Source organism: Coregonus clupeaformis, chromosome 10 (assembly GCF_020615455.1).
Source record: "Coregonus clupeaformis isolate EN_2021a chromosome 10, ASM2061545v1, whole genome shotgun sequence".
Taxonomy (NCBI): domain Eukaryota; kingdom Metazoa; phylum Chordata; class Actinopteri; order Salmoniformes; family Salmonidae; genus Coregonus; species Coregonus clupeaformis.
Genome location: NC_059201.1, coordinates 394,708 through 415,719, shown reverse-complemented (window position 1 = coordinate 415,719; position 21,012 = coordinate 394,708). Strand labels below are relative to the sequence as shown.

Sequence of the window (21,012 nt, the reverse complement as noted above, 5' to 3'; positions counted from 1 at the left end):
CATGGAACTACAGCCTATTATGTCATCTTAGCCTGTGATCGGGGGGAATTTTTGAGGAATTGGGGAAATTGTATGATTAGATTAGGTATATCTTTTAAAGTTTGAGTGGTTCACAAGATAAGGATGTGTGCCAATGACTAGAGAGCATTTTTACATATTCCAAGAATCTGATAAAGACGCACAATTTATCCAACGGTTAGATCCATGAAATGTAAATGTTTGTATGATGGTTAGGACTTTATCCCTTCAATTGCAATGCAGAGATAATAACCCAATAGAATAGTTCAACATTTATATTGTCAAGTTGCGTCAATTCAAATCTGGTATAGGAACAAAAAGAGGTCAATATACGTCTTCTAAAATAGACTAGTATTTTAATTAATGCAAACACTTGAATGGTAAATATGATGTTCGTATATACGGGCTCACTGAAACACCACGCAGGGCAGACAGAGAACTTAGCTATTGTTATAAGTTCTTCTTTAAATACTCTGACAGAGATAGTTCCCGCTCCCTCCTGGGCCTGTCAGAATAGAGGCTGGGTGTGGTTTAAACTTACCCAACCTATCGTTGGCGCACAGGCTAGTCCCATCCCCTTGGCGCATCCCTGTTGCCGGGCATTAGTTGTTATCTTTACAACTTGTCTAGAAAGTCAGCACTTCTTCATTGTAGCAGTACACATGTCCTTGAGCAGTTTAACAAAGAGGCAGTGTGTGTGTGTGTGAGACACAAATCTATCTCAGCCTACCCCCTAACGGTTCCTCACATTAATCACAGCTTGTTATGTTAAACAATCTATATCAGTACAGCACAAACCTATTATGTTTAATCATTAATGTATTCTTTCTAAGCTAGTCATCACATCTAGTTATAAGAAAATAGATCCCAACAATATTATTTCAGCATTTTATTTTTTGGGGGAAAGCCATGCTTGTATTATCTGTAATCGAGTCAGTTCTATACTGTATTCTGACCAATGGCGCTGATTTGACACGGATTGTATTTTCCCACTAGATGGCAGCAGAGATTGAGAAATGACCTCTGCCTGCAGCATAGCATAACGCATACCACCACCATAAGAGGCTGCTACACCAACTTTTCAGTTCAACATGCCTGGCTTTTATCAACTTTTTCTAATGACTGTAGGACTTCACCTACTAATCTATAAATTCCTGCGTTTTTATCTGAATTTCGCGTAGGTTAAAAAGGTTACAATGACGCCATAGTCTGCACAGGTGAATAGTGCAGAGAACGGATTGCATGACTTTGGCATTTCTCTGGCCGCTGTTTTGTCGTAGAGTCTCTGGTAAGTTTTGCCCTTTTGCCTAGCATGCTGTTGAAGCTTTCAGTTGAAAACAAAAGTCTGTTATTTGTTAACAAATGTTAGGAAATCTTTTTTTTTTTTTTGTGCCAAACAAATAGAAATGTTCATGGGCTACTGTGTGTTTATTACTGTTTAACTTGGTTCAATTCTATTTATCATGGCTTGTCTTGAATAGCAGACGCTTTCTTGGAGCCTACTGTGGATGTAGCCTACGTTTTGTTCAGTCTGAGGCAGTGTGGCGGTCCATTGTCCGAGGGATCTGAGTAGAAACAAATATAGGTTCTGTAAAAGAAACGTGTCCAATAAGTATACAGCATTGAATGTGTTTTGATACAATATTTAGCTACGATGTGCACTAGTAACTCAGTTGTGTTGTGTGTGTGTAGCAGCTCATCCCCTGTGTCTAGGTCTACTCACCTGTTCAGCAGTCTACCCCCTTTGGCTGTATCCCTTTTGTCATCATTAGTGAATTAAAGTGATTCCATGCCCCAGTCTTTGATCACAAGATGTCAAACACTCTCCTAATTAAATAGTGAAATGTTAAGAGTATAATGGTCTTGAGTTAAACACTAACGTTATGTCTGGAAAGATTATTCTACTATAGCCTTAGAGAATCTAGGCCTGTCAGGAGATCGACATTACGATATGCTGCCAGTGGCAATGAATAGATTATTGACTTACAGTATACAAAAGTAATTCAGTAAGCCTTGGATAAGTAAGCCTTGTCTGAGCCAGAACGGCCCTATGGGCAGGAGCATATCTCCTCGTGTTTAAGTAGCCTGAGGCAGCTTGATGTACAAGTACACCCTCTGGACATGACGCTAGTCTAGCTCCTGTTTCAGTAGCCTGAGGCAGCTTGATGTACAAGTACACCCTCTAGACATGATGCTAGTCTAGCTCCTGTTTCAGTAGCCTGAGGCAGCATGATGTACAAGTACACCCTCTAGACATGACGCTAGTCTAGCTCCTGTTTAAGTAGCGTGATGGCAGCTTGATGTACAAGTACACCCTCTGGACAGGACGCTAGTACAGCTTGATGTAGGTTAGTGTTTGGAGCCAGGGTATTCAAAGCTCTATGTTGACATTGGACCTTCTAACCTGCTACCTGAACATTCACTATGTACAGTCAGTAAGTACCCTTCCTTTGGCAGTGAATACGTTTGTGCATTGACGTAAAAGGTGTGTTATGCCAAGCCTGGGTATATCCCAGGGTCAATACATCATGACTGGGCATTCCTACAATAACGGCATCATCTTCTGGGCTGCTGAGACAAGAATTACATCATGACATAATGTCCATGCCATCGCATCACACCGATGGCTTGGACTGGGAGGAAGAGGAAGTAGCAGAGGTGTGTGTGTGTGTGGTAGCGCTCTTGGCTGTCGCTGCGGCGATGTCTCCTCTTGGCACTGCCTGAGGGACTATAGGGGAAACTATAGGGTAACACTGGAGGTTAAACTAAATACTCTCTCGCTCGCTCTCTTTCTGCAGTGGAGAAAGGGCAGGCTGTCTGTGATGAAATCGCCTTCTGTTTGACTACCTGAGTGAAGGGGGACGAGAAGGAGGGAGAGGGTGTAGGCCTACTCTGTGTATATGGGTAGTTGCCATTTGGCCAAAACGAACGTGGGGAAATGATTTATTCAAAAATTGCAGTAATCTATGTCTAAACGATTCAAAATGTAATGTGACCTTCGACTACCATTTCCTGTGTTAAAGCCTTGAATTTGTCCTCTGGTGTGACATCATAATTAATGATAATATAGGGCTAAATGTTTAATGTTTAAAATAGACAAGAACATAATTTTACTTATTTGTTACTTATGTTTTTAAATCGGTAATTATATTCTGGAAATTCAATTGAAAAAACACATAATTTACTTGTGTAATGATGGTAACCAAGTGTCATTCCATTTACATTTTGAGTAACAATGAGACATTTGACAAAAACCTAGATAAAAAGCTATTTGTTTACTTGTGTGTTATGATGATGTTATCTGCAACAATTATTTTTACATTTTGTTCAAGACAACAACTTGTATTTATTTGTTGGACATTATGTCACCCCACAGGACATTATGTCACCCCACAGGACATTATGTCACCCACAGGACATTGTCACAACGATGGACAATACACAACAGGAAATAACATTTTACCATTAAAACGTAATTAATGACACTTTCAGAAGTTTTCTGACTGCTGTGAAATGCCACTTCTATACATAAATAATGGATCATTAAAGGATTTTAAATGTACTCATTCCAATTGAAGGGCCTAGAAAGAGTCCTGTATTGTTATTTTTCGTCACAACCTCCCAGAGTCGGAGTGGGTAATTTGCCCGCCCGCTGCCTTCCCTGGATGTGGTAGCCGTTTCTTAGGCTCCCTCCCTGGAATCTAACCCCGATTCCCTGTTACCATGGTAGGCACAGAAAGTACCTTCGAAAGTTGATAGGGCAGACATTCAAATTAGACGTCACCAGTCGAAGTTATAGAGTCACCAAAAGCGTTTGCGGTGCCCGAGAGTACCCCGCATGGGTCTGAATAAATGCACACATCCCCAAAGGTCAGCACTAGTTGGCATGTATTACCTCTAGAACTGCTGCAGTCATCCAAGTAACGTTGGAGCAATCAAATCCCCGACCTACCAACAACTGAAGCCGTGAAAGCAGAGGCACCGCTCAAGAGGTGTTCTGTTGGAGTTTTTTTTTTTATATGTGTGTGTTTGTGTGTGAATGAATGTCTAAGCTGTTACCCCAGGGAGCTAGTTACGCTATCTGTTTCTACTTCACTCCTAAGGACAACAGACCTCAACGCAGCCTCAGACAGAACAAAACGTAGGCTACATACACAGTGGGCTCCAAGAAAGTGTCCGCTATTCAAGACAAGCCATGATAAAGACTTGAACCAAGTTACACAGTAATAAACACACATTAGCCCATGAACATTTCTATTAGTTTGGCACTCAAAACAAAACATTTCCTAACATTTGATTGCTGCTAAGGTTGATGGCTCAATCCTGATGCACTTTTGAAAATCGGACCATATATGCTCTAACTATATTTGACAAGACTCATCGTTGTTCATTTTGCATTTTCCTGTTGTCTCTCTTGTATAAAGTGCTTACTTTAAAGTTAATCTGGATGAAAACACTGACTCACTGACACAATGTTTACGATAGTAACAGTCAGAGCCCAATCCTTAGCCATAGGGTGGACATTTTCCCCAACTGTTACATGTGTGTCTTATGCATTGCATTGCAATTTAATCAACTGTCAAGACTGCAACAAGCAAGGCCAATATAGCCACTCCTTATTCAAACTTATCTATCTTTGTCTGGGCGTGTTGAGTTACGTAAAGCCATGTCTGATTGACGGCATCATTGTATCTTAAGAGCTCTTACCAGCCTTACAATTCTTTATTTACCCTCCACACCAATTCCTAATCTCTTAATTGTACCATAGCTATAATTTGAAACATTTATAACACGATGTAAAGAGTTAAACTGCTAAATCTAGTTAGATTTTTCATTAACGGAGGACTAGCCTCTCCTATTGTTATATTATTTACTGTTTTACTCTTAAAAGATCAAATTGTCTTACCCACTGTACCAAAACAGCCAGCAACCTGTAACTCTGATTAAAATGCAATTTCTGTCATTTATGTTTGTCATTTTTTGTCTTATTTCTCTTTTTACCACTAAGCTTTCAGACAGAGGAGTTACAGTGAGGGAAAAAAGTATTTGATCCCCTGCTGATTTTGTATGTTTGCCCACTGACAAAGACATGACCAGTCTATAATTTTAATGGTAGGTTCATTTGAACAGTGAGAGACAGAATAACAACAAAAAAATCCAGAAAAACGCATGTCAAAAATGTTATAAATTGATTAGCATTTTAATGAGGGAAATAAGTATTTGACCCCCTCTCAATCAGAAAGATTTCTGGCTCCCAGGTGTCTTTTATACAGGTAACGAGCTGAGATTAGGAGCACACTCTTAAAGGGAGTGCTCCTAATCTCAGTTTGTTACCTGTATAAAAGACACCTGTCCACAGAAGCAATCAATCAATCAGATTCCAAACTCTCCATCATGGCCAAGACCAAAGAGCACTCCAAGGATGTCAGGGACAAGATTGTAGACCTACACAAGGCTGGAATGGGCTACAAGACCATCGCCAAGCAGCTTGGTGAGAAGGTGACAACAGTTGGTGCGATTATTCGCAAATGGAAGAAACACAAAATAACTGTCAATCTCCCTCGGCCTGGGGCTCCATGCAAGATCTCACCTCGTGGAGTTGCAATGATCATGAGAACAGTAAGGAATCAGCCCAGAACTACACGGGAGGATCTTGTCAATGATCTCAAGGCAGCTGGGACCATAGTCACCAAGAAAACAATTGGTAACACACTACGCCGTGAAGGACTGAAATCCTGCTGCGCCCGCAAGGTCCCCCTGCTCAAGAAAGCACATATACAGGCCCGTCTGAAGTTTGCCAATGAACATCTGAATGATTCAGAGGAGAACTGGGTGAAAGTGTTGTGGTCAGATGAGACCAAAATCGAGCTCTTTGCCATCAACTCAACTCGCCGTGTTTGAAGGAGGAGGAATGCTGCCTATGACCCCAAGAACACCATCCCCACCGTCAAACATGGAGGTGGAAACATTATGCTTTGGGGGTGTTTTTCTGCTAAGGGGACAGGACAACTTCACCGCATCAAAGGGACGATGGACTGGACCATGTACCGTCAAATCTTGGGTGAGAACCTCCTTCCCTCAGTCAGGGCATTGAAAATGGGTCGTGGATGGGTATTCCAGCATGACAATGACCCAAAACACACGGCCAAGGCAACAAAGGAGTGGCTCAAGAAGAAGCACATTAAGGTCCTGGAGTGGCCTAGCCAGTCTCCAGACCTTAATCCTATAGAAAATCTGTGGAGGGAGCTGAAGGTTTGAGTTGCCAAACATCAGCCTCGAAACCGTAATGACTTGGAGAAGATCTTCAAAGATGAGTGGGACAAAATCCCTCCTGAGATGTGTGCAAACCTGGTGGCCAACTACAAGAAACATCTGACCTCTGTGATTGCCAACAAGGGTTTTGCCACCAAGTACCAAGTCATGTTTTGCAGAGGGGTCAAATACTTATTTCCCTCATTAAAATGCAAATCAACTTATAACATTTTTGACATTCATTTTTCTGGATTTTGTTGTTGTTATTCTGTCTCTCACTGTTCAAATAAACCTACCATTAAACTTATAGACTGATCATGTCTTTGTCAGTGGGCAAACGTACAAAATCAGCAGGGGATCAAATACTTTTTTCCCTCAATGTATAGTTTACTAGCCTTAGTATAGGTTGACTGGAGCTCTCCATAGATATGATGTATTAGCTGCTCGTCTGTTGTAGTTCTACCATTCAGGGAGTTATCACTCCTCCTCCACACTGTCTGTGTTGACTCCACCCCCTCACTCTGGTCTATTTTGGGTCCTTAACCCGTCAGGCATTCTAAGCAGCCACCCGAGCCGTGAAGGCTACGCCTGGTGGAGAACGCAGCATGGTGGGTGTTTGTGACGAGGAATGGTACCAGGGTCACTCAAAATGAATGGTCCTTCAGTGTTTCCCCTGTATGCATTAAAAACATAATTGTATAATATAGAAGTATGCCCCAGGAAGACCCACACCCCCCTACCCCCACCCCGCTAAATCTACCACCGCTGCTGAAAAATACCTGAGTCTAATTCCATTCCGTTTAAGATGGAGGGGCACAAAATGGCTACCGTCTTTCTTTGACCTCTTCCTCAGTGTTCAGTCTCACTGGCAGGTTAATGGTGTCTCATAAAAACCTGATATGGCGCAATCACGTGTAAACTCCAGTGTAAAGGTCCAGTGTAAACTCAACATGCCTGTTTGGGTGGTGGGTAGCGGGGGCTCTCTCCGACTCCGTTGCTCACTGGCAGAGCACGGAGACATCCGACACTCACTCAGTTTGGTCATGTTTCATTCACACAGACAAAGACTGTAATTTCGTTCCGATATCCAAACTAAACTTGCATACTACTTAGTATGCAGGGATGTGTTGGCTAGGCACACAAGATGAAATGCTGGGGCACGTTCAGCAGGCAAACGGCGTGGAACTTTACGGATAGAAATGACTTGAGTTGATGTGATTCCTTATACCTTATACTACATGCCAGAGAGGCATGTTTGTCCTTCATACTACATTTCTATCTGAACGTTCCACAACGTTGTGCTCTTTTGAACGCAGCCCTGGTGTCGAGAGGGAGATGGCCTGTGATTACCTACCTGCCAGCTGTTTGTTTAGTCTGATCTGCCTTGGTTAAAGCTAACAGCTGAGGGAATAGATGTCACAGCCTCCCCACGCTGTCTGGATTACCCCCTCTAACCACTAGGCCTAACACTTGCTGGGTGGCTTGTCAAGAGCAGTTAGCTGAAATGTTTACACCCGCCACATAATTGAGGACGTGGTCTAATGGCTCAGTGTGGTTGGTGGTGAATGGTAGATGATGCATTTGTGAACCGTAAAGCCTATATTGTATGAATGCCTTATATACTGTATGCCACAGATCTAAATAGTTACAGTACACTGACCTACTTCTTCCGTTTAGCTCCTGGTGGAGCAGGGGGCCTCCAAGGTCTAGATCATGACCACCCGGGTTGAGGGACCCTTAGTCCTCAAAGAGGTTCTGAGCTCTGGTGGCCTGACAGTGGCAGCCTGGGAAAAATGTGTTCCCTTGTCGGAGAGGGTAAGTGCAGGCTAGGTGGTCCATGATAAGTTGACTGTGTGTGTGGTGCTAGTAGTGAAATATGTATTTCAAACAAGATTAGGAAGATTTAGTTTAAAGTAGCTGACTGTGATGTTCTGCAGTCCCGATTCAAATACATTACTTATTTTATTTGTGTACTCCTGTTCAGCACATTTAGTCTACCACATCCCAAGTCATTGCTTTCATCAAAACATGTGGTTTGGTCATTTAGTCCATCAGTGGATATTTATAGCAGTCTTCTCTTGAAGTACTTGTCCTGTTGACCAGCCCATAGACCTTGTCCTGTTGACCAGCCCATAGACTTGTCCTGTTGACCAGCCCATAGACCTTGTCCTGTTGACCAGCCCATAGACCTTGTCCTGTTGACCAGCCCGTAGACCTTGTCCTGTTGACCAGCCCGTAGACCTTGTCCTGTTGACCAGCCCGTAGACCTTGTCCTGTTGACCAGCCCATAGACCTTGTCCTGTTGACCAGCCCATAGACCTTGTCCTGTTGACCAGCCCTATAGACCTTGTCCTGTTGACCAGCCCATAGACCTTGTCCTGTTGACCAGCCTATAGACCTTGTCCTGTTGACCAGCCTATAGACCTTGTCCTGTTGACCAGCCTATAGACCTTGTCCTGTTGACCAGCCTATAGACCTTGTCCTGTTGACCAGCCTATAGACCTTGTCCTGTTGACCAGCCTATAGACCTTGTCCTGTTGACCAGCCTATAGACCTTGTCCTGTTGACCAGCCTATAGACCTTGTCCTGTTGACCAGCCCATAGACCTTGTCCTGTTGACCAGCCCGTAGACCTTGTCCTGTTGACCAGCCCGTAGACCTTGTCCTGTTGACCAGCCCATAGACCTTGTCCTGTTGACTAGCCCATAGACCTTGTCCTGTTGACCAGCCCATAGACCAGTGCGTGTTTGAGAGGAGCCAGGAGAGATAAAGGGCTAAATCTGTGTGTTATCAGTGACAGCTGACTCCATGTAGCACACACACTGTCATCGGTGTAAAGACACTTATCACTCTTAACTGTGTTCTCAGTCAGGATTGATTAGAACTTGTATTTTGAGTCTGGTCAACACTGGAATGTTGCAAATGGTTTCTGTTCTATAACTTTCTGTGCTAGAACTATTTTAGTTACAGGGAAATGTTGTCAACCAAAGATGCAAAGATGGGGAGAGTTCTCAAAGAGCTGTGTGAAGTTATTGATGAGAAGGAAGTTCATGTCATTTTCACACACATACAAACACACACAAACACATCCTTGCTCTCTCTACCTGTCATTCCCATAGCTAAGTGAAAGGTTATATGAGGGTTTGCATGCCACCAGGAAGCCAGGCTATCTCATCCCAGAGAAACGTTTCCTCAACGTTCATATCGTACCAAACAAACATTACCTCTACGTTTCTTCATACGCCTACACAGTGTAGTTACTCTAATCAGCTTGTGTGTGTTTTCCCTCTGATCTTGTGATTCCATAGCCTTTAACTCTTAACTGAGCTTTAACATAAGAAATGCTGGCTTGGCTTTGAATTATTCAGCATCCTTATTAATTGAATCAAAATTAATCTGATTATTTTCCACACGGCTGTAACATGCCTGGACTTGAAGAAAATGTATCTGAAAGTAGTGATTATGGTTTGGTTTTTTGCAGTTGCTACCGGTCAATCTTTTGATTTATTTACTCATTATTTAATCAGATAAGTCATGGAATGATTGGTTGATGATGCCATTCTCCACATATAAATATGTGATTGAGTTATTACTGTTTTCAGGCCTTTAACCTTTCCATCCCTTGATCTTTGTGTGAATTATTTTAAACCACTTGGTCTGTAGCTGCAGCCAGCTTACCCCTGAACTTCACAGGACATGTAGGCTAATTCCCTTCCCAGCCCTATGTGCTTCTTGATGTGGAAAAGTTCTGGATAGATTTTCAGTTCTAAGCTGCAACACGTGTGGCGGATATTGGAACTTTGCTCTTGTCAAACATCTAGTGTTTGTTCATTCATGGTTTAGTTAGATACAGTAGGGTGATGTTGATCTATTGGGAGAACCCAACATCTCTCTCTCTCTCTCTCTCTCTCTGTCTCTGTCTCTCTCTCGTTCTGTCTCTTTCTCTGTCTCTCGCTCCCTTTCGTGTAAAGTCTACATTTTCTCACCGTGTGGGAAGAATGAGTCTTGGGTGTGTGTTGCTCTTTGTTCGGACCTATCCTCTCTGCTTATTTACATGGTCTCCTTCCTTTTGTGTTTTCTGTGAGTTTTCTGTGTGTGTGTGTGTTATGCAATCGATTGCCATTTCAATGTCATTCCAATTTACAGAGACTGTTTTAAAATGGAAATGTTGCTGTGCTGGCTCCAGTAATGCAGTAAGGACACTAACAGTGTGTCCTCATAAGATACCGTGGAATAATATATTTCTAGAGATATCAAGTGAGTCTGTCGTCATGGAGATAGAGATGTTTTCCTGAATACCGAGCTGTGTCTTTCTCTGTCTTCTTTGGAGAGAATGACCTCTTCCTGTCCTCCTGTCATCTTCATATCGCCATGGCGTTCTGATGGTTCCACTGAGCCTGCCTGCGCGGGTTAGGGCAATGAACATGTCTCACGCAGCTCTGTGTGTCTGTGTGTGTGTGTGTGTGTGGGCGCATGCATGTGTGTAATCTCTATTTACACAGGACTAGCTGGTCAATAGCCCTGTGTATCGGCATGTCACATATTGTCATCTATTTACACGGGACTAGCTGGTCAATAGCCCTGTGTATCGGCATGTCACATATTGTCATCTATTTACACGGGACTCGCTGGTCAATAGCCCTGTGTATCAGCATGTCACATATTGTCATCTATTTACACGGGACTCGCTGGTCAATAGCCCTGTGTATCAGCATGTCACATATTGTCATCTATTTACACGGGACTAGCTGGTCAATAGCCCTGTGTATCAGCATGTCACATATTGTCATCTATTTACACGGGACTCGCTGGTCAATAGCCCTGTGTATCAGCATGTCACATATTGTCATCTATTTACACGGGACTAGCCGGTCAATAGCCCTGTGTATCAGCATGTCACATATTGTCATCTATTTACACGGGACTAGCCAGTCAATAGCCCTGTGTATCAGCATGTCACATATTGTCATCTATTTACACGGGACTAGCCAGTCAATAGCCCTGTGTATCAGCATGTCACATATTGTAATTGTCTGCTGTATTTTCCCTTCCCTCCATTTCCCTCCAGAGCCTGGCGCTACTTTCTGCTGCAGCAAATAAGGGTGGGAGACTTTGGCTGCTTAGCAACAGTGAATGCTGATTTGGCTTGGTGGGAACAGGCTCTTCCCACTTTGGGAGGGGGGAGGGGGTGGTTACCTGCTCTCTCTCTCTCTCTCTCTCACTCACTCACTCACTCACTCACTCACTCACTCACTCACTCACTCACTCACTCACTCACTCACTCACACACACACACACACACACACACACACACACACACACTTCTCTCCAACAGTGTCAACATAACTGAACTCTCCCCTCCCACTCTAAGTTAGATCTTGAACATGGCTGGCTGTGTGTGTGCTTTAGGAGGAGGTGTGTGTGTGCACGTGCTGGAAGTGTGTGTGTGTCGTGGAGCAAGTCGAGGAGAGCTGCTGCTGCTGGCATGAGGTGCTCACGGTAAGGGGGAAAACACATTCCACGGCTGCCTTACACACACAAACACACTACTCCCCCCTCCCTCTCTCTCTCTCTGAGAGGCTGTGGGGTTAGTTACTGCAGCACCGCCTAGCTGAGCTTCAGAACCGAAGGGGAGGGGTGGTTCCCTCTCTCTCTCTGAACCTCGGCAGTATGAGTAGAACACTGATAGTATCGGACATGGCGGGGACAACTCTACCACCACATTAACTGCGCAGCAGCGCGTGTGTGTGTGTGTGTGTGTGTGTGGGAGCGTTCATGGGAGAGCGCTAAGTGAGCGCTAGGAAAAAGAGGGAGTGTGTAAAAGGAGAAGCAGCACCATTCTGGCTGTGTTTTCTCTCAGCTTACAGAGGGGCTGGATATCTGGGTAAGTCATGGCTGGACCAACAGTACTTTGTATGATGGAGTTGTGTGTGTGGAGGTAGATAGCTTTACATGTTAACTTTGTCTTGACTCGGGGGCATATTTCAGTCTGATTTCAGCCTGGGTATTTGGATAAAAGTTTTGAACTGAAACAAGTTGTTCAGGATGTTATTACTGATTTTACATAATTAACCTATGTTCCAGTACATTTGACATTTGAGTCATTTAGCAGATGCTCTTATCCAGAGCAATCAGGGTTAAGTACCTTGCTCAAGGGCACATCGACAGATTTTTCACTCAGTCAGGTCGGGGATTCGAGGTTGCTGGCCAATGTTCTTAACCGCTAGGTTACCTGGCACCAGTACTGTTGTAGTAGTTAGCTATAACTTAATATTGACTCTCCTGTACATGAGATTGATGTCCTTTATTAGCATGTCACATAAGACTGACTGAGCATCAATTGTTTTTAACAGACTGACTGAGCATAAATTGTTTTTAATCAGCCTGCCTATGGGCATGGATTCCATCTGCATGTATGGTGAATTGTATAAAGTTGCAGTCTGATCCATATATTAGCTATGAGCTCTGTACTGTAATGTTCTGCTCGGTAGGTAGCTGGTTTGGCAGCTATCCAGCACCTCTCTCTGACGTTATTAAGAGACTAGATTGATTGTGTGTGTGTGTGTGTGTGGCCGGGACACTCGTCACTGTTACACAGCACAGGGCTAAATACACAGGGTCAACACACTCGTTAATGATGTCGCCGGGTGCAAACAGTGTGACGTGCACACACACGCACTCCTTAACGGTCAGAGAGTGTCGCATTCACACACAAACAAATACTGTCTGCCTCTTAAAACAGTGTGAGATTTCACACACGCACACACACACACAGTCTGTAGAAGCACTTGTTCCTTTCCGACCCCACAGATACAGCAATGTTTGTATTCTGATAGGGTACCGTTCTCCTGAAACGTCTCGTCCTTGTCTGTGGGTGACCTAGCACGCTACTCATTCCTATGGCAACCACTTTTGTTCTGACAGCGTTCTCAGCTAGACCGAGGTGCTGTCCTAGGAATGGAAAGACACAGGGTATTATGAAGCATCTGACTGTTTCTTCATTTTCATTCCTTGGTGCCGTCTGCCTTCCTGATTAGACAGAGCCTGTTGGCACCATAGAAATCGAGTCTAAGTATCTAATCATTCTATTGTTACCACAGCCATAGGGAAGCCAGGATCTATTGCCGTGAGACGCATTAACGATGAATTGACATGGTTACCGACATGTCAATAATGAAGGAGCTCAGGGTGAGTTTTAGTTCAGACAGGCAGTGGAGCTGCCGAGGGGAGTGTTGAAATGCAGAGCTTCAAGGTACAGTCTGATATCAGTAGACATGGTGTGATACAGAGGAAAGCAAAGGCCTGACCAAGATTCGTTCCCATGAGGATAAGGTGTGCATATCAGATAGATCTGCTGTACTGTGCACTTCTCAGCAAGTATCAGTGAGCAGAGATATGGATTTATTGAAAAGGTAGTTAACATTGAATGTAATCAACACGTTGGGTAATTTTGTTCCGTTTCTGATTAGTTGAAATTATGGGAAAGTACAGGTGTTGTAACCAAGCATATGTAAAGATTTCTATGACTGTTGTAAAGTCTGGTAACATTGACGTAAATCAGCCAGTGATGACAAGTATTGATTGTGCCTTTAATGTGAACTTTGATGCCTCGCATGGAAAGTCTAAGCTGAAAAACATGAATGGCTTATCCATTAAACAACGGTTTAATCGGAGAAAGGACCATGTGTTGTATTTAAAATATGAATGAATACCCCAATAGGAAAGAGCTGAGTAGGCTTAGTAGCTTCCAACAGGACGGAATGGAATAAGCTGTGGCTGGCACTGACCAGTGTGAGGGTGATTATAGCCCACGGAATAGCTACACACACACACAGGGAGGTGACCCAACCAGCTGCTAATCCTACAGGAACACTGCACCATTCCTCCGGCTGATGCTGTTTCGACCAGACACAAGAGAGGAGAGGGAGGGAGGAAGAGGGGGAGGGAGGAAGAGGGGGAGGGAGAGAGTGGATGAATAGATATAGTTGTAACACTTTATGTTCCCCAACAGGGAAAGAGCATTCCCAGCCTCCCTTTCTGGAGCTGCTGTACCCCGAAGCCCTGACTGACTGACTGACTGACTGACTGACTGACTGACTGCGCTCACTGACTGACTGACTGACTGACTGACTGCGCTCACTGACTGACTGACTGACTGACTGACTGACTGCGCTCACTGACTGACTGACTGACTGACTGACTGACTGACTGCGCTCACTGACTGACTGACTGACTGACTGACTGCGCTCACTGACTGACTGCGCTCACTGACTGACTGACTGACTGCGCTCACTGACTGACTGACTGCGCTCACTGACTGACTGACTGACTGCGCTCACTGACTGACTGACTGCGCTCACTGACTGACTGACTGCGCTCACTGACTGACTGACTGACTGACTGAGGGTTAGGGCAACTGCGGACGCTGTGGAACAAGCTTTAGGGCTGTTCTGATCTCCAGTCAGATTAGTGACGGTGAAAGCAAGGTGTCGTTAGCCTTACAAGTGCATGACAACCAACCTGAGTAAAGAGGAAACCTAGACTAATCTTCCTGGAATGAGAGACATGTTTTCTGTTGAGTCTGTAGAGGGGGATAACGAGAGAGGAAGGTTCATTATAGAAGTTTTGATATTTTCCTGTATGGGTTTACTAATGGCATTACTTTGACCTATTTTATTTTTTCATTCTGTGATCTTCAAATGACGTAATGCAATAGTTAGGCATAGATGCTGAAGTAACTGCCAAAGTTCGAGTCTCGGCTCCAACAGGAAGTGATGTCGTTGTTTGGTCTGATTGCGTAATGTCCAGGAGCCTTGGGAGGTAGGCTACGGTATGACCACTGGCACTAACACAGTCATTTGGGATATTTAAAATCCCTAGGTTTACTTTTATCATATAATTTTCACTAGATGTCTCAATCTTCCCAGTCTTGGTCAATATTACATTAAATTAAATCATTCAATTTACTGTCGTACTGTGAAGATTACAATGTAGGGGGGAATCTTGTAGGAGAATGATTTGGACCAACGCTGTGTGACTTTAGCCTGTGTTATAGTAATGATTTGGACCAACGCTGTGTGACTTTAGCCTGTGTTATAGGAATGATTTGGACCAACGCTGTGTGACTTTAGCCTGTGTTATAGGAATGATTTGGACCAACGCTGTGTGACTTTAGCCTGTGTTATAGGAATGATTTGGACCAACGCTGTGTGACTTTAGCCTGTGTTATAGGAATGATTTGGACCAACGCTGTGTGACTTTTATTTTTTTTATTTTTTATTTCACCTTTATTTAACCAGGTAAGCCAGTTGAGAACAAGTTCTCATTTACAACTGCGACCTGGCCAAGATAAAGCAAAGCAGTGCGATTAAAAACAACAACACAGAGTTACATATGGGGTAAAAAACATAAAGTCAAAAATACAACAGAAAATATATATACAGTGTGTGCAAATGTAGCAAGTTATGGAGGTAAGGCAATAAATAGGCTATAGTGCAAAATAATTACAATAGTATTAACACTGGAATGCTAGATGTGCAAGAGATTATGTGCAAATAGAGATACTGGGGTGCAAAATAAATAACAATATAGGGATGAGGTAGTTGGGTGGGCTAATTTCAGATGGGCTGTGTACAGGTGCAGTGATCGGTAAGGTGCTCTGACAACTGATGCTTAAAGTTAGTGAGGGAGATAAGAGTCTCCAGCTTCAGAGATTTTTGCAATTCGTTCCAGTCATTGGCAGCAGAGAACTGGAAGGAATGGCGGCCAAAGGAGGTGTTGGCTTTGGGAATGACCAGTGAGATATACCTGCTGGAGCGCAGACTACGGGTGGGTGCTGCTATGGTGACCAATGAGCTAAGATAAGGCGGGGATTTGCCTAGCAGTGATTTATAGATGGCCTGGAGCCAGTGGGTTTGACGACGAACATGTAGTGAGGACCAGCCAACAAGAGCGTACAGGTCACAGTGGTGGGTAGCGTATGGGGCTTTGGAGACAAAACGGATGGCACTGTGATAGACTACATCCAATTTGCTGAGTAGAGTGTTGGAGGCTATTTTGTAAATGACATCGCCGAAGTCAAGGATCGGTAGGATAGTCAGTTTTACGAGGGCATGTTTGGCAGCATGAGTGAAGGAGGCTTTGTTGCGAAATAGGAAGCCGATTCTAGATTTAACTTTGGATTGGAGATTCTTTATGTGAGTCTGGAAGGAGAGTTTACAGTCTAACCAGACACCTAGGTATTTGTAGTTGTCCACATACTCTAGGTCAGACCCGTCAAGAGTGGTGATTCTAGTCGGGTGGGCGGGTGCCAGCAGCGTTCGATTGAAAAGCATGCATTTAGTTTTACTAGTGTTTAAGAGCAGTTGGAGGCTACTGAAGGAGTGTTGTATGGCATTGAAGCTCGTTTGGAGGTTTGTTAACACAGTGTCCAATGAAGGGCCAGATGTATACAAAATGGTGTCGTCTGCGTAGAGGTGGATCTGAGAGTCACCAGCAGCAAGAGCGACATCATTGATATACACGGAGAAAAGTGTCGGCCCAAGAATTGAACCCTGTGGCACCCCCATAGAGACTGCAATAGGTCCAGACAACAGGCCCTCCGATTTGACACACTGAACTCTATCTGAGAAGTAGTTGGTGAACCAGGCGAGGCAGTCATTTGAGAAACCAAGGCTATTTAGTCTGCCAATAAGAATGCGGTGGTTGACAGAGTCAAAAGCCTTGGCCAGGTCGATGAAGACGGCTGCACAGTACTGTCTATTATCAATCGCGGTTATAATATCGTTTAGGACCTTGAGTGTGGCTGAAGTGCACCCATGACCAGCTCGGAAACCGGATTGCATAGCGGAGAAGGTACGGTGGTATTCGAAATGATCGGTGATCTGTTTGTTAACTTGGCTTTCAAATACTTTCGAAAGGCAGGGCAGGATGGATATAGGTCTGTAGCAGTTTGGATCTAGAGTGTCACCCCCTTTGAAGAGGGGGATGACCGCGGCAGCTTTCCAATCTCTGGGGATCTCAGACGTTATGAAAGAGAGGTTGAACAGACTAGTAATAGGGGTTGCGACAATTTCGGGCGGCTAGTTTTAGAAAGAAAGGGTCCAGAATGTCTAGCCCAGCTGATTTGTAGGGGTCCAGATTTTGCAGCTCTTTCAAAACGTCTGCTGTCTGAATTTGTGTGAAGGAGAAGCGGGGGGGGGCATGGACAAGTTTCAGCGGAGGGTGCAGAGTTGGTGGCCGGGGTAGTGGTAGCCAGATGGAAAGCATGGCCAGCTGTAGCAAAATGCTTGTTGAAATTCTCGATTATTGTAGATTTATCGGTGGTGATAGTGTTTCCTAGCCTCAGTGCAGTGGGCAACTGGGAGGAAGTACTCTTATTCTCCATGGACTTTACAGTGTCCCAAAACTTTTTGGAGTTAGTGCTACAGGATGCAAATTTCTGTTTGAAAAAGTTTGCCTTTGCTTTCCTGACTGCTTGTGTATATTGGTTCCTAACTTCCCTGAAAAGTTGCATATCGCGGGGGCTATTTGATGCTAATGCAGTACGCCACAGGATGTTTTTGTGCTGGTCAAGGGCAGTCAAGTCTGAGGAGAACCAGGGGCTATATCGGTTCTTAGTTCTGTATTTTTTGAATGGGGCATGTTTATTTAAGATTGAGAGGAAATTACTTTTAAGGAACAACCAGGCATCCTCTACTGACGGAATGAGATCTATATCCATCCAGGATACCTGGGCCAGGTCAATTAGGAAGGCCTGCTCGCTAAAGTGTTTTAGGGAGCGGTTGACAGTGATGAGGGGTGGTCGTTTGACCGCGGACCCGTTACGGATGCAGGCAATAAGGCAGTGATCGCTGAGATCCTGGTTGAAGACAGCTGAGGTGTATTTAGAGGGTATGTTAGTCAGGATGATATCTATGAGGGTACCCATGTTTACGGATTTAGGGTTGTACCTGGTAGGTTCGTTGATAATTTGCGTGAGGTTGAGGGCATCTAGTTTGGATTGTAGGATGGCCGGGGTATTAAGCATATCCCAATTTAGGTCACCAAGCAGTACGAACTCTGAGGATAAATGGGGGCAATCAATTCACATATGGTGTCCAGGGCACATCTGGGGGCTGAGGGGGGTCTGTAGCAAGCGGCAACAGTGAGAGACTTATTTCTGGAAAGGTGGATTTTTAGAAGTAGAAGCTCAAACTGTTTGGGCACAGACCTGGATAGTATGATAGAGCTCTGCAGGCTATCTCTACAGTAGATTGCAACTCCACCCCCCTTTGGCAGTTCTATCTAGACGGAAAATGTTATAGTTGGGGATGGAAATTTCAGAATTTTTGGTGGCCTTCCTGAGCCAGGATTCAGACACTGCTAGAACATCAGGGTTGGCGGAGTGTGCTAACGCAGTGAATAACTCAAACTTAGGAAGTAGACTTCTGATGTTTACGTGCAAGAAACCAAGACTTTTGCGATTACAGAAGTCAGCAAATGATAGCGCCTGGGGAGTAGGAGTGATACTGAGGGCTGCAGGGCCTGGGTTAGCCTCTACATCACCAGAGGAACCGAGGAGGACTAGAATAAGGATACGGCTAAAGGCTTTAAGAACTGGTCTTCTAGTGCGTCGGGTACATAGAATAAAGGGGGCAGATTTCCGGGTGTTGTAGAAAAGATTCAGGGCATTATGTACAGACAAGGATATGGAAGGATATGAGTAAAGTGGGGGTAAACCTAAGCGTTGGGTAACAATGAAAGAGATAGTATCACTAGAGGCATCAATTGAGTCGGTCTCTGAGTGTATGGGGGGAGGGACAAAATAGCTATCTAAGGCAGGTTTAGCTGGGCTGGGGGATTTACAGTGAAATAGTACAATTAGAAATAACCGAAACAACAATAAGATAACCATGTTTGGGCTGAGGCTAAACATAAACAGGAAGTAGTACCGTAAAAAGGAACAGTCCAGCAGACATCAGCTGTATAGCTGAGTTATCATAAGGTCCGGTGAACAGCAATAGGATAGTTCGGAGGCTTCTAAAGCACTAGCAGGTAAGAGGCCACGGCTAGCGTGTGCTAGCGGGCCGGAGCTAGCAGATGGAATCTTCGTGGTCGACGTCGTCGCAACCACATCAGACGATTTCGTCGGCAGACCAGTCGTGTAGGATCGGCGGGGCTCCGTGTCAACACTAGGTGGTCCCGTCCGGTTGACAGAGAGGTAGATAGCCGGGAGATGGGCCTAGCTCAGGATGATTAGCCAGACCACAGCGTCCATTTAGTTGAAGCTAGCTGGTAGCGATGAATCCGGAGTTAAAGGTCCAGTGATTCAGTGATTCCGGCAGAAAACTGATATGTTCTGGGTCGATAACGCGCTGTGCAGACTGGCCGAATATCCGGTGATTAATATCCAGTGATTGAATTAATCCCGCAGAAAAAAGTCCAATGTTCTGGGTGAAATACCGCTAACTGTGGCTAATAGCAAGTAGCTAGTTAGCTAGTTAGCTGGCTAGCTGGCTAGCTAGTTTCAACTGGAGATTCTAGATAAAAGGTAAGTCAATAATAGAATCCGTTCCACATTGTGTGAGGCGGGTTGCAGTAAAGTATATTTTGTAGAAGGATGAAAAGTCTGATAGGGAAATATGTACGAAAAATACAAAAAAACAGGGTATTTACAGGCTATTTACAGACACACGACAGAAACTGAACTGCACTACTTCGCCATCTTGGATGTAGCCTATTTTATAGTAATGATTTGGACCAATGCTGTGTGACTTTAGCCTGTGTTATAGTTTATTATTTATGGAGGTCTATTGAGACCGAAGTGGTTGGTATAACCATCGATTAAATCTGTGTGTGGAGCATCAAGATCGTCAGTGTGCTGGAGTTTGTTTTCAATGTACTCCATTACTATTGACCAATAGTCAAATTAAACCAATCACGTTAAAGGTTACTTCCTGGTTAGTGAACTCTTGCACCACTGTAATACCAGTTGTGGATAAAGTGTCATATTTACATGATTACACTGTAGCAGACCGGCAGGAAGACTGTGTGTGTGTGTGCCTGTGTGCCTGTGTGTGTGTGTGTGTGTGTGTGTGTGTGTGTGTGTGTGTGGCCCACAGTCTCCTCTCTCTCCGGGTGTCTTAGTTCCTTGTTGTTCCGGATGAGTTGTCATCTATTAGCAGCTCTGCTGTGTTCTGGAACAGGGCAAGATGGAGAGAGAGACCTGCACTCTCCCCCACTGCCAACATTATCTAATGGGTAGTGTTTAAAACCCTCACTCTCAATTTCTTACTAAACATCATCACCATCCATCTAGGCTCCATATGTATGTGTGTGTGTACGTGTGTATGTATGTGTGTGTGTATGTGTGTGTGTGTGTGTCTACACGGCAACTCGGATAGTGTCTGTTTTTGATACCCAATCTCCTATTGACACTTAAAGATTACCTTAAAGCTTATTATTGAAGTTACCTTTGCAAAGTCTGTCAACAATACATCACTCGAAGCTGACACAACTGTCAGTAAGATTGTCCATGATTTGAATCTCTTCATTCAAAGACTCAATCATGGACACTCTTACTGACAGTTGTGGCTGCTTCGTGTGATGTATTGTTGTCTCTACCTTCTTGCCCTTTGTACTGTTGTCTGTGCCCAATAATGTTTGTACCATGTCTTGTGCAGCTACCATGTTGTGCTGCTGCCATGTTGTGTTGCTACCATGTTGTTTTCATGTTGGGTTGCTACCTTGCTGTGTTGTCGTG

The 21,012-nt window shown here is 44.2% G+C and overlaps 1 protein-coding gene across 5 annotated transcripts in view; it reads left to right on the top strand.

Annotated features, from left to right (window-relative positions):
- The first annotated feature begins 882 nt into the window (after nt 1–882).
- The window catches only part of LOC121558649 (microtubule-associated tumor suppressor 1), a 78,845-nt gene continuing 58,715 nt past the window's right edge, over nt 883–21,012 (top strand). For 3 of the 5 annotated variants that reach the window (XM_041872062.2, XM_041872064.2, XM_041872061.2), the window contains exon 1: nt 11,874–12,153. The gene's annotated coding sequence lies outside the window, so the exon portion shown is untranslated. Of the gene's footprint in view, nt 1,307–11,873; nt 12,154–21,012 lie in introns of those variants that run through there. The other 2 variants (XM_045222788.1, XM_041872063.2) reach the window with 2 other exon arrangements.